Source organism: Hirundo rustica, chromosome 5 (assembly GCF_015227805.2).
Source record: "Hirundo rustica isolate bHirRus1 chromosome 5, bHirRus1.pri.v3, whole genome shotgun sequence".
In the NCBI taxonomy this organism is placed as follows: domain Eukaryota; kingdom Metazoa; phylum Chordata; class Aves; order Passeriformes; family Hirundinidae; genus Hirundo; species Hirundo rustica.
Genome location: NC_053454.1, coordinates 69,351,821 through 69,363,671, shown reverse-complemented (window position 1 = coordinate 69,363,671; position 11,851 = coordinate 69,351,821). Strand labels below are relative to the sequence as shown.

The following is an 11,851-nucleotide window of genomic DNA, read 5'->3' as shown; positions in this document are numbered from 1 at the left end:
CCTGCCAGTCGCAGTGACAACAGCTCATTGTGCACTGCCTCACCTTTTCTGTAATCACTCCATAATGTAACGGTGCCACAGTTTCGTCTGCAAAAGCCTTCCTTATGCTTGTGTATGACTTCTTAATTATAAAAGACCTCCTGACTGGTTTTCCTTGTTTGGTCAATTCAAAAAGAAAAGTACCTAGCAATACAGCTCCACATGCTTGTTTTAAATATCATTTTAATATCCAAAAGAATCTTTTCACATCTTTAAACACCCAGCCAGAATAAATATGGCTTCCAGTTCTAAGCAGGGGAGCTTTTTTCTTGCTCTCTAGCTTGCTTGACTATACAATTTAATTAACATTTCTGTAGTACTTTTCCTGCCAGATAGCAACTTCTTTATTCAACTTTGCTTTTCAAAAACACTATATAATAAATCACACGGGAAAAATCATTATTTTTAATTTTTCCATTTATGTATTTAATGATCATTATTGAATTTTTGCCAAGTATTTATTGGAAACTTAGAATAAATATCTGTGAACTACTAATTCATTTCTGTCTGTGTGGATGAAGTGTTCTGCTGACACCAGAATTTTAATAAAAATTAGCTCTTTTGTTAGAAATATGCTCTTCATTTTCAGTAACACTGTAAAAGGCTGAGTTTTAAACTAAGCTAAAAATCAAATGCTGTTTTTTTTCTTTTTTTCTTTTTTTATTTAAGCTTTTCGGTGCTTTGAATATAATAAGTTTTGAGGAAACCTTCAAAAACACAGACTGCAGAATGGCATGCCAGGCCTAGTACTAATTAGTGCTCTGCACTGGATTTGGAGTTTTCAACAACGAGGACCAGCCTGGCCTCTTGAACTGCCTTAGTTATGCCTGCAGTTCTCTCTCTGAAGCACACATTGTGCTGATGAATCTGCTACATTTTTATGCACAGCCCCTTAGATCTTTTCAGTGCCTTGCTACTGGGAGGCCTCACTTCCCAGCTGACCTGTGATAGGTGCACCAGTGGTCCCATTTCTCCATTTCATCAAAGTTTCAATTCTCTCTTGGTACCCTTTGTTCTCAGTTATTAACCCACCTCTCTGACAGAACTGTTCATGTTCCATTTGAGGATACACATATTTCAGCTTTAATGTCCTAAATATAAGAAAAAGTTAAATACTGGCACAAACACCAGAACTCCTACTATACTCATGCACAAATTTCTCTGTCATATGCCCATTAAACAGTTATTGTTGGCAAGCTGGCAGGGGTATCTTGAGTGATAAAGTGGGATCTACTTTATCACAGACCTCCAAGGTGTGGTATTGATTGTTTAATTATGAAACACAACTCGACTTCTTTAGAAAAAAATGTGAAGCTTTTTCTTTGTGAGAAGTTCTGTTATCCTCGGAGTATTTCATCAGTAGAGTGAAGTAGAATTCAGTATTTAGCAGCATTATTTCTTTCTTGCTGATATTTTGACAGGATCAGGTCCATTAAAATAGAGCTTTTAGTGCACAATCCTTTATGTCTGTGTGTAAACTACCATAGTTACCTCAAGTTTTCACACTTATAATGGATCTAAAGCATCAATTATAAATCAAAGCATTCAACATTCAGTAGGTTTCAAATTATGAATGCTCTTGATCATGTTTCATCTTACAGCTCCTTTGACAAACTATATGACAAAAGATTTTTTTAAAGCCTAATCTTTACTAAATAATTGGCTATGTAATTGTTATGTTTTTGCATTTATGAAAAGGAACTGTGCATTTTCATTTGGAATTCTTTCTAGGCAAAGAAAACCACAAAACCAGAACAAGAATTCAAACCACACTTTACTGCCTGTAAAGGGGTCCTTCCCACGATATCCACAGAGTCATCATAGGCAAAAAGCTAAATACATCAATATAAGAATAAAATTATGATTTGGTTACTTGGCATACGTGTGGTCCTGTATCAGATGCACTTGAAATGGAAATTACAGCTCGTCAAGTATCAGTGCAATATTATTTTCATATGCAGCCCTGACTAGTGTTTCAAGAAGTAGTATCACTTTAATTTTTGGCCACCACCAATTCTTGATTCAAGATGTGAATATTGACTGTGGCTAGGCTATAGGCCAAATCTATGAGTTGAAAATAAATCTTAATATTAAATAATATAAATGTCAGTGTTTGGTGGAATTCCATGCACGTACACATACCTTTTTCCTTTAAATTGGGCTAGATGTTTTCCTGCCTCAGAACTGTACTGCACGTCCCTGCTACTCTTTCCATCATCCCAGGCCAAGGATTGGCACCCAGTGTGAAATGCTATACTCTCTTCTGCAAGCAAAAAGAATCAGAATTGTGGCATACTGCTGTCATAAAGCCTTCCCAGTTTCATTAGCCCCAACAGCACAATGAGCAAGCTGACCTGTGAGAAACACGCTCATCACGTGTAGAGCACAGACTGTACTGTTCATGTCACGGCTCTTCCTCCCTGCTATCAACCAACCAGAATTAACTTTAGATTTCTTCATCTCTGCCCTAAGAGAAATAGTAACAATTTCCCAAGGAACTGCATCTTCCCTTCTGGTCTGCTTTTCTACAGTCAGGGTTTGGTTTTGTTTGTTTGTTTTTGTTGTTGTTGTTTTGTGACAGGGTGATGCTTTGACCTGTAGGTCAATAGGTAATTTCCTATTTTCTTCAGTCTGAGAGAGCAAGCCTATTTTTATGCTATTATCAGCAGTGGAAATCTGAGACATGATTCACTGTTTACTGAAGTAAGTGGACAGCGTACCATTGGTCTCAACAGATGAAAAACCTGACCTTTTACATGCAAGTTTTTATTCCCAAAGGAAAGCCAATAATGGCTAGCAAAGCACAACCCGAAGTTATGAAGACCTAGTTTGGACCATTTTTTCACTTGTGTCTCTTTTTTCCTCTCTGTATTGTTTTGATACCTTTCTAGATTTGTGGGCAGTTCTTTGATTTGAAGACAAAACCTTCTAATATTTCTGGAGGAGACAGACATGCCCAAATCAGATCTACTTTTTACCAGCATTATCCTGAAGGATGACCATCAAGAACAGAATGGCACACCATAATGCTTTTATTTTAACAATGCTTTTTTTTTTACTTTTACTTTTCCAAATTAATTGATACCTACCTACCAACAGGTATTTGATATTCTGGTTTCTCTTTGTTGCTCACTGGAAAATTCCATAAACATGGCTTTGTAATCACATAAAGTAGCAGCCCTTTGCCTATGAAAAATCGATAATTTCTAGTGGCACATCTTAATTGTAGCACTTACTAAAAACTAAGTACTCGACTTTACACCCTTTTAAATTAAATTATAAAAGTGTATGTATCTATGGGATTGTGTATAGGGTACTGGTAGAGTGCAGACATTACCAGTATTGTGTAGAAAAAACCCAGGAAATTTGCACATCAGGTTTAAGCATAGTTCAGCATTCTCCAGGTTACCAGATTATTTATATCAAGTTTTGTCAATTTAGCAATGCTTATTTCTTCTTTGATCAAACCCGAGATTCTAAAGACCTTTCAAAGCAAGATTCAAAATAAAATTTGGAACAAAATTTGCTGTTCTGATGATATCACATACAGACAGACAATCTATTCAACTCCCTAAATGGGGTTTCAAGCAAACTTTACAAATGTATGCACTTCGATGCACAGGTGTTTGCCTATATTCACCAAGAACCTGAAATTAGTCTAAAGTGAATTAATTTCAAGACTGATAACCTCTCCAGTGCCAGTATAATTAACAGATCATCAGACCTGTCTGAAGCATCACATTACTTAGACCTACACAATCTGCAAATAACTACTCTTTCAAACAATTTACAGTATTTTAGATAGCTAAGATTCACTTTGGCAGTCAAGGAAAGTTGTGTTTTAAGTGTTAATATTTAAACACAGGGGAAAAAAAAAAAAATCAAACATCCCTCTAGAAAAATACTGAAATTAAGTGAAATGCCACAAATTGACTATTAATAGTCTTTACTTTTCCCCATATGACATCTTTTAGATTTGGATAACATTGCTTCTGACAAGTACAGTTAGGGCAAATTTACAGAAGTTTTTGCAAGTAAGGAACTACTTACTGAACAATTAAAATTGTGGGAAGTGGGTGTTATATTTGTAATTTTCTACAACAAGACCCTGGGGATACATCAGACTAATGGTTCAATAATCATTGAGAGCTTAGAAGTCTGGAGCCTTTAAAAAGACAGATTCTTATTGAAACACCACAGTTTTAAACAGAATAACACTGTATTGTGGATTCTCTTTTCTGGCAGAGTACTCTGCCAGTACTTTGTGAACTTCAGGAAGTACTGGCAGCAGCAATTTAAGAAAGTCACGGTATTTTTAATTTCCCTGAACACTTTTCATGTACTCCTTATATGGCATTTGAATGTTACTTCAGGCAAATCCTAAAATGCATTAAACTTGAACAAAAAACAAGTTATCCATTCTAAGGTTTCGACTATAGCCCAGCTGATTCCTCATAGATCTGCTGGAAATGTGACCAGTGATTCCTGAACCTCCTGAACCCCACTTCAGTCCAATTTTAATTTTTTTTTTCCTCCAAAATTCCTCCCTGATCTGAGATCCCCAAAAGCTGCAGCACTCAGAAAACCTCCCTGTTCTGAGTAGGTTCTCTCTTTGGTGGCATAAAGTACCAGCCTGGAAATGAAATCATACTAGTACCAAAAAGGGAGTTCCCTTTGATGCTTCAAATCAATATGTTTGAGAACTCAGGAGGAAAAAAAATAACCACAGATAACCTTCACAGATTTGGAGAAGTAAAAGAACAAAGCACCAAACAAGTGAGAATGTTCCCTTTCTCCCCACACAAGTTTTTTCTGCTATCTCCTATAGAAAGCTACTTGGGTTACGCTTTCAGTGCACTCTGTTGAGTAGCGCACCAAAGCAATCTAGTCTTTCAGCAAAATTAAGACAAGATACAAGAAGCTTAATGTTGTTCATTAAAGAATTGGTATTGATGGTAATCTTCAAGTTTAGGGTTGTGGTTTATATAAATATAATTTTTCTTATATTTATGCTAGAAAGAATGATGCTCTTCATCCATAATGGAAATACAAACACAAGTTGTAGTTCCTTTACAGGAATTCTTTATCTCCTTCTGAGACCTTTTAAATCTCAGATGATGCCAGCACAGGATACAGACATGCACTTAGTACAAGATGCTGTGTCTAACTATCATGCTTTTTTAATTCCATGAAACTGTTGGTGAAAGAGTTCAGATTTTTAATTTATCAGCTGGTCAGTGAAATGAAAAGTGAGATCAAACATGCTGAAATGTTGACTATCACTATAATGAAAGTGTTTAATTCAGACAAAAGTCCATTGGCACTGTTTGAAACTAAAATACTGATCATATTTCATTTGCAGGAGGAGAGAGATAACAGCATTATGACAGAAATAGTGGCTATGAGAGACTGGAGAAAATAACAGAAGTGTGCATGTAGCAGGGGACAGGGCAGCTTCTGCAGCAGTAGGACAATATGCTGCTCCACAACACCCCACCTTGGAGCCTCTATCCCAGCCCAGAGCTGTTTCAGTCACTGGCATGCTGGAAGCAGAGCCCTAGAGACCAGAAGGCCCACCTGGGGGAAGGGGGTGGCCACAGGAGGCCAGAGCAGATAAAAACGATTGCCCTGAGGCACACACGGTCACGTCCCACTTGTTCTTGGATTATATGGTGGTAGAGATTGTGCTAGGATCCAAGAGGCAGTAGCTATATCTTGCTTTTCTCTCTTTCTTTCTTTTCTTTTCTTTTCCTGGTTTTTTTTGTTTTTGTGTGGGTTTTTTTTTTTTTTTTTTTTTTTTTTTTGTTTTGTTTTGTTTTGTTTTTGTTTTGTTTTGTTTTTTTTTTTTTTTCCTACTTGAAGTATGGTAATCTGAAATTGGATGGGTAGAGTTTGCTAAGTTGATGCTCAGTGAAATGATTAATGCTGATTGAATGTTTTGCCTTAAGTCTTCCAAATTTCTGATCTTCTCAAGTTTGCCAGTTAAAGTTTGTTTTTTAACCTCCTGAGAAAGCTGTTGCATTTCTCCTGTGTGCCCATATCAAGGAAAAGTAGTTCCTCAGGCCTCTATTAAATAAACTCTCTGAGCAAGTACTGGGGCTCTACAACTTAACAAAGTGAGGCCAAACAAGTCATCTCAAACAGACATTTTGATTCGTTTTTGAGATATATTCTAAGTCCTTTGCTCTCACATCTAGAGTGATGTTGTCGTTGTGGCAACTCAGAGGAAAGCAGCACAAGCCAGAATTGGAATAATCTCTTTCCCCATCCCCAAATATATGTTGTATAAACCTGCACATGTATAAACAAGCATGATGTGCAGGCATATATAGCAAGCCAGTGTGATATTTCCTGTAATCTCCAGTTCTCTGAAGTTTTGGTTTGTTTGCATATAAGGAGTCAATAGATAGCATAAAGTTTCAGATGTTCTGACTCCACTGTCTAAATACAGCTCAATAACAGCGGTCAAATGCATGGTTATCCTCTGAATGTAGATCTTACTTCAGCGCAGTAACTGAAACGGAACATATTAATGCCGAAATGTTAACCAAGTAGTAAAATATCACATGCATTTTTTCACAACTTCGAAACCAGGCCTTTACACATTTGAAGGTGATCTATGTAATTAGCCCACAAATATTTTAACACAGACAAGATAAAGATTATGATAAAGACTGAAGAGAGAAGGGTTAATTATTGCCTTTCCTAAGAAGCCCAGGGTTAATTGCTCCACAAATCTGATCATTCACAGTCATTTTTTCCACTGGAGATTTAGACTGAGTTTCTGTAATATTGTTTCTACGCAAGTGAAAGCAAAATCCACCTTCATAGCTTACCTCAGGATAAAGCCAGCAAAATCTTCAAATTATTTTTGCATTATACAGCTGGAGCAATATATGAATTTTGATACCTTTCATTAGAATTTAGCAAACACAAAATGGATATTGAATAAAGAAATGGTTTTTTTCTTAATCCCAAGGATTCAGGAGGAGAAAAAACTCCAAAACCCTTCACACTTTCCTTACTCTTGTTGCCTTCAAATGTGACCAAAGTTGCCGAAACAGAAAGATTCATAGGTGGAAAACAGTAGAAGACAGAACACTCTTCCAGGCATTTGGGTGTACAGAAGGTTCAAATTCAAATGCCAAGAATTCAACATTAGAAATGTTGATGGATGAAATACCCAACAGGAAGGCTTGAGTTGTTAGAAAAATAGATGGAAATCTAATTAGCAACTAAGACATCAGATTTATATTTTATTACCAGCATAGTTCCACAGTAAAACAGCCTGTGGTGCGGAATAATTTCCCATGGATCATGAATCAGCTGCTTTTCACAGCGTGCAGTGTTCAACTTGGTACTACAACCAAGACTGATGGTACAGTACCCAATAATGGAAGCATATCTGCATTGCCTTTTTGGAATTGGAGTGATTTCTATTCCACTTGCTTCAGGAACTAACCAGATCATCATGAAAAACTGATTAAAAAATTTATCAGAGTGACATTATAGAGTTCTTGCTTAGTACACTGAAGTACTGGAGGTCTGATCCTGCACTAGGTATTCCCATGAGCAATACTTAATGAAATGCCCATTCTTGCTCACCTAAAAAGAATAATTCATGAGCAAAGATTTCTCATTTAAGTATTTACAAGAAGAGGTCATCTCTTTGACCTTTCAATTACATTATCATATGTACTTAGAAGTCATGGTATTAACAGCCATATTTTATGGCTTTATATTTACATATTCTAAGTGTTTTAAAAGTTACAAGTTGATATGGTGGCAATCAATTTCCTCACTTATTTCGTTAACACTTGAAAAGTAATTTCTGAGAACTTTCACTCCCAGCATTAACTTTGGTTTCTATGGAATACGTGCTGACCTTAGCAGTACTACTAGTGTTCAGGATTAAATAATGACTAAAAGGTGATTTCTGTTAAAGTCAAATGAATAAAAGTAGGATGAGACTCCAAATCAAACCATAATCCTGACTGCCTCATATAGGTAAAATTAGATTTTTCTGTAGTGAACACTATTTATGTCGCTCCTCTACTTTTAAATATTTCAATTATCTGCACTGATAGAAAAGAGCAAACCTTCATTGATCTAAAACATTATTCTATAACATACAAGAATTATTTAGGATTTGACAGGCACACACTGGCTATCACATTTTTCAGGGAACATGGAATAACCAGAATGAACACCCAGCATCACACAAGCATTCTGATCCAGGACACTGTGTGCACCATGTTTACTTAGGAAGGAAGAGAAGTACCACTTAAAAGGCCATGCCTTGGACATTATGCCCTTCAGATATTAAAAATAATTGTAGAAAGCAATTTTTATTCAAAGGGAGTGGGCAAAATCTGAGTACAGATAATGCGTGACTGCAGGCAATAAGATGATATGATCATTGCTGTCCTTTCCCTGGAGCTGATGTCCACCCCTGGTAGAATTATCACATATGCCAGGGGCAATACGAGTGGTCCCTAATGCCATCCATAAAGCCCTCTTCTTCCTTCATAATGCTTGTAATTAAAGGGATGAATTGCCTTTCTTTCCTGTTTTGTCTACCTGTTTGCAGTTTTGTTTCACTCTTCTATTAATTTGAAGCCTTATAAACTGTATTGTTCTACAAATCCAATCACACCATCAGCTCCAGTTTCAGTCCACAGCAGTGAATTATTGAACTGTGAAAAGAAAGAGCCAGAGATCTGTTTCTGCACCTAAGACCTCCACAGCCTTGTTTACTAATTTAATTTGATAACAAAGTTGGTAATTCCATTTCTTCCCAAATATTTGAAAGTTAAATTTTTCTAGGTACATATCTGCTAGTTTGATCTAATGGCTGTCCTTTCAAAAATGTCACAGAAAGCCATTAGCACAGCTTCACCAGTGTTAAATGGTTGGACATAAATGCTGATTGCTGAGAACAATATCCTTTGCCCACAGCACAGTGATGTAAAGGTTGGATAATTTTATTACCTTTAATAGCATTTGCAGCTATGCAAGCTAAGCCAATGATATGGGTAATCAAATCTCTGACTTACAGGATGACCACCTGTGGCTATTAGGGAAGGAATCCCCACTATTTTAGGCCCAGGCACAATGCCACATAACCAATGGTTTGCCATTTCAGAGGGGCAAAGGGATGGGAAGAGGGATGAGAAGATTACTCTGGATGGCAAACAAATTTACTTTTCATCAGAATTCCTCATTGGTCACTCACAGAGAATCTTCAGCATGAAGTATGGGGGAATTCTGAAGTTCCCTGCACCCTCCAGATTGCACATCTACTGCTTTGGCAGGTCTCAAACATGTGAGAGTTAGATACACAGTACTGCCAAAACAGGTAAACCTCAGCCCATGACCATCAGGTGTACTTCCCTCTGCCCTGCTGAGGAACTGCAGATGTTTGGAAGTACAAAATTTTCAGCTGCAAGAGGCAGTGCCACTGCTGACTGTCGTCTTCCACAAATTAGGGTGGAAGAGCTTCAAGGCAAGTGATCTGTTCACTTATTAAGGTCGCCTCATTTCCTTAACCGTAGCCTAATTGTGCAGGCTGACCATCATTTAACTGGGTATAAAGAAAGAATTGTGACTTCAAAACTAGTAAAGGAAAGCTGGGGTTATAGATATTTTTCAACTTGCATGGCATTTCCTTCATTATTACTTAACCCACTGTGGTTTTTTGGTCTCACTTTTGCAGACTTAAGCTTGTCCCTCAACATGGCGTGGTGAAGAAATTAATGTTGCACTTCTAGGTACTTAGAATAAGCCAGCAAGTTGAAATTTCAGAGTGATTTTAAGCCTCTCTTTTGAAACGGTGCAAATACACTGCAAATTATATAGTGAAAATATTAAAATATTTAGTCTTCAACTGCTGCATACTTGAGTTAATATTTATTCAGTGGCAGCCACCATGGCTACTAAATCCTGAAATTCCAATCCAGAGATCTGCTAAACCAGATAAACAACAAAATATGGTTCAAAGAGGTAGGTGATAAATCAGGAATATCTCCTATGTGATATTAGGAAACATGAAAGTAACTTTTTTTTATGATGCACTCACTTTCAAGAATACTGCATTGCAGAAAGCGTTTAGCTTGTCATGTTATTCTATTATTTTATTTTACACTTCATTCGTTTCTATTACATAGTCTTGCACTTTATCATTAGGGTATTCTGTTGTTGCAAACAGGCACATTGAATTCTGATCCAGTTATTCCAGATGAAATTTTTTGTCAGCCTTTAAACTGAAACAAATGGATGAGTGTGACACTCAACAGTTTTAATAATGTGTTGACTCTCGGGTATTCATGGCCTTTAGATGCCTAAAAATAATAATGTTTTTGTATGAAAAATGAATTTTGATTAATGAACTGATTTTTTTTTTTTTTTAAACAGCAGTCAAGCCAGTAGCTCTACTTGTCAGGAAACTTGCTATAAATCACATAAAGTATACACCAAGCAAATTGAATTTTTCCACTGCAAAATGCTTCCCTATCATGGGCATCTGTTCTCCTTAACAATGGAGGACAAACCCACAAATACTAAACCAACTATCCTCCCTGACACATGCTTAAAAATTTATGCATGAATAATTATCAGAAAGAAATCAGCAATATGGTGAATATCTGTGCAAGTAACAAGCTTCTGCATAAACCAATATCCTACACACATAAGAATTCTTTTATCTGCAAGTGCTGGTACTGGAAACTGATACACTTTTTCTGCAGTTGAAGATATACTCAGTATTAATTATTTACAATTTCTTTTTCCAGCTAAATGCAGACTGAACTATCATTGCTGTAATATACCAACCTCTATTAAGCCACAAAGACCCTAAGAATCTTCAAATTTGACTAGACAACCAACTTCAGATAAAAAAAAAAAAAAAAAATTAATCCATTCAGGTGAAGAAAGAAGCAATGAAAGGAAGATAACTTCAATATGCTCAACACCAATGAAAAACACGAGTAGTGGAATATTTAACACAAAAATATTAGTAAACACTATCACAAAATTTCCTGTAAAAATTTTAAATGTGCTGTGAACACTTTAATAAATTGAGACTTAAACCCGCAGTCTGTTGTTTTTGTATTCATCAGACCAAACCATTCCTCTGGAGTTAGGAACAGGAGATTCCCAGAGCTTCTAAGGGCAGGGCCAGGTAGCACAGTGCTTCTGCTATTCCACCAGCTGCCTCCTGAGTCACCTGAGAAGCTCACCCAAAACCTCCTTCCCCCATCAGCTCCAGCCTGAACATTATGAAGAGTTTATTTTTTTCCACTTGGCATTACGGCTCTTAAAATGAAAGGAGGTAGAGAATCACTCTTCTTTTTTTTTTTTTTGTTTGGCTGGTTGGAGTTTTTTTAAAGCATTACCCTTTTAACACTCCATTTTATGTAATTTCATTAACCATGACGCTAAGGTCTATTGCCCCCATTCCCATGATACTCAAAACCAATAAAGGTGACAAAATCTGGATGTATCTCACTTCTTTCATTTCTCTCCATAAAATTTGCCTTGTTTCACCATACTTAAGGGATCCAGGAACGGTGGATATAATAAATATCCTGCACATAAATATTATGGGGAGGTGGGTACTTAGGGGCTTCTAGGAAACCTCCAATTTCTTTCTCTATTGAAATATGTCAAGGAAAAAAGCTTATCTTCTCACTGAATTTCACTAAAATTTCCCTTAATTGCACAAATCATGATTTTCTACATTTTGTCTCAAAGCTTTTTGTGGAACTCCTTTGATTCAGAGCACTCTAAGTTGCCTTTTACTTGAACAATAGCA

General features: G+C 36.6%; 1 protein-coding gene across 2 annotated transcripts in view; it reads right to left on the bottom strand.

The window, feature by feature from the left end:
* Positions 1-2,177: 2,177 nt before the first annotated feature.
* PCDH10 (protocadherin 10) overlaps positions 2,178-11,851 on the bottom strand; it is a 138,948-nt gene continuing 129,274 nt past the window's right edge. Inside the window, exon 7 of one of the 2 annotated variants that reach the window (XR_005700777.2) lies at positions 2,178-2,302. The gene's annotated coding sequence lies outside the window, so the exon portion shown is untranslated. Of the gene's footprint in view, positions 2,303-6,498; positions 6,554-11,851 lie in introns of those variants that run through there. The other variant, XR_005700778.2, reaches the window with a different exon arrangement.